The 2,130-nt window shown below is 49.2% G+C and overlaps 1 non-coding gene across 1 annotated transcript; it reads right to left on the reverse strand.

Annotated features, from left to right (window-relative positions):
• Positions 1-521: 521 nt before the first annotated feature.
• On the reverse strand, positions 522-709 carry LOC126527785 (U2 spliceosomal RNA). Its single transcript, XR_007598839.1, has one exon. It is a non-coding gene; the product is annotated as a U2 spliceosomal RNA (small nuclear RNA).
• Positions 710-2,130: the final 1,421 nt, after the last annotated feature.

The raw sequence follows: 2,130 nt of genomic DNA on the forward strand, positions 1-2,130 counted from the left end.
CACATTTGCATTCTTAATTGGCAAAGCTGCGGCGCATTCTGATAGTTACATTGATACATGCCACTCGGAAAGCCAGTGCAAGGAGGAGGTTTCTTTGAGGCAACATGTTCAGATGTGATTTGACATTCCGGCTCCTAACGCAGTCGAGGAGTCTGCGTGACTATGGCTTGCATCTTTCGCCTGCTGTGCGCATTTTATGTTCTACACATACGGCGTACTCCGTGTCGGAGAAGTTCATGCTGTGAGTCGGTAATGAAGTGGCAGAGGGTGTAGCGGCGCAACCATACAGGAAAAAATACGTCACGCTAGCATTCACATCAAGGTACAGCTGACGTGAGCATCGCAAAAAAAAAAAAGAAACGCTGTGAAACGAAGTTAAGGCAACGTCTTATTCTTGTATTCTTTCCCGCTAAACTGAAAAAAGAAAGCTTTGCGTATAAATAAACGTATACTCTGCGACTTACTTTTACAGCAAAGCTGTTTTTGGCTAGGATTCCGTGCATCTTAGTCTGCGTTGGCGAAAACCGTGCGCCGATCCCGGATATAGTGCAATACCGGGCCGACCGGCGGCGGTGGTGAAGCAGGCTTCAAGCATTCCACCAACTTGCAAAAAAAAAAAAAAAGTTTAATTCTAGGGTCCAAATAGAACCCGTTTCAGATATAAAGCTGATAAGAACAGATATTGCACTTTGACTCGCGTTGACCGTATCTACGTTCGCACCGCCCTCTCTTTGTCGGCGTTCCAAGTGCCTGCGTATCTACTTTCCTTTCCTTCTACTCTCCCCTGGCGGCGGTCCCGTCGAAACGTCACGGGTGTCTGGTTTCCTCCGGCTCCTCGAGGTGGCGGCACCGTCGTCCACGCGAATTTGTTTAAAGATGATGGTAAATGCTTTGTTAATTTTGTTCAAAATTTTGTGTCACGTCTCTGTCGTGCTGAACAGCTTCGCTGGTCATCCGACTTCACAGAGTGGAATGACTCATGATTTTCCTGCGTCGCCTAGCAACAAGCCAATGACGTACCGGACGTGCCAGATGCGTGTGCCGTGTTCCAGAGACGCCACCGAAGTGAGCGCGGCCGACTGCGCATGTGAGCGTTTGCATTTTTAATTTAATTAATTAATTATGAGGTTTTACGTGCCAAAACCACTTTCTGATTATGAGGCACGCCGTAGTGGAGGACTCCGGAAATTTCGACCACCTGGGGTTCTTTAACGTGCACCTAAATCTAAGTACACGGGTGTTTTCGCATTTCGCCCCCATCGCGTTTGCATTTTCGGCGACACGTCTGTCTCTCTTTCTCTCTGTCTTTTTTGTTTATCTACCCTGGGTTCTGGGGCTTTCGGCGTATTCCTGCGTTTCGTATGTACTTCGATACGGCGCCTCTGCGCTTGCGGATTGCGACAAGGTGAGAAATTCCGTTTTACAGTTTGCGCTGCATTTAAAGCAATTTAGGCGCTGAACGGCGGTGTGGCTAAACAAGTGAAAAACAGCTAGTTTGACGTGTATTGAATCCTACTAGGACATGCCTGCGACGCCTTTTATGAGCCTCAACATTTTTGTAGCTTATCTCGGTACTTTCCGGGCGCGCTCGCCGCACTTGGCGTTGTGACGCAGTTAGCGAAAAGTTAGCTCGGCTGTGGCGACGCGTTTAGTTTCACGTGCACCGAATTTTACAGGGATAAGCTTGTAGCACCTTTTATGGGCCCGCAACAATGTTCTTTCGGTACTCACGCTTGTGGAAAACGCGACGCGCGATTGGCGAGAGTGATACCACGGGAGTATGTTGCTTGCGCCTTCAGAACGCGCATAAGGTAGCGCCGGAAAGCTCCAAACACCAAGAGCTTGTAACTCCGAAATTTCGTCTTCAAAGAGAGGCTTTCCACCCACGCGATTGGCTTGAGTGGGAGTAGAAGGGATTCTGCGAGCGTCTAGCATGATCTGGCTAGGAGCCTGTGTTGTGGCCACTCCTGTGTACGTGGCGTACTACCATCGCGTCGGCTGAGGCCAAGTTGCGTCGAAACCGTGCAGTCACCCGTGCATTCATGGTCTTAATTGCAGGAATTAAGACCCGGGACTGGGGGAGTGCTTGCAAGTCAGGCGTTGTCGTCATATTTTACATATGGTGTCATT

Source organism: Dermacentor andersoni, chromosome 9 (assembly GCF_023375885.2).
Source record: "Dermacentor andersoni chromosome 9, qqDerAnde1_hic_scaffold, whole genome shotgun sequence".
Taxonomy (NCBI): Eukaryota; Metazoa; Arthropoda; class Arachnida; order Ixodida; family Ixodidae; genus Dermacentor; species Dermacentor andersoni.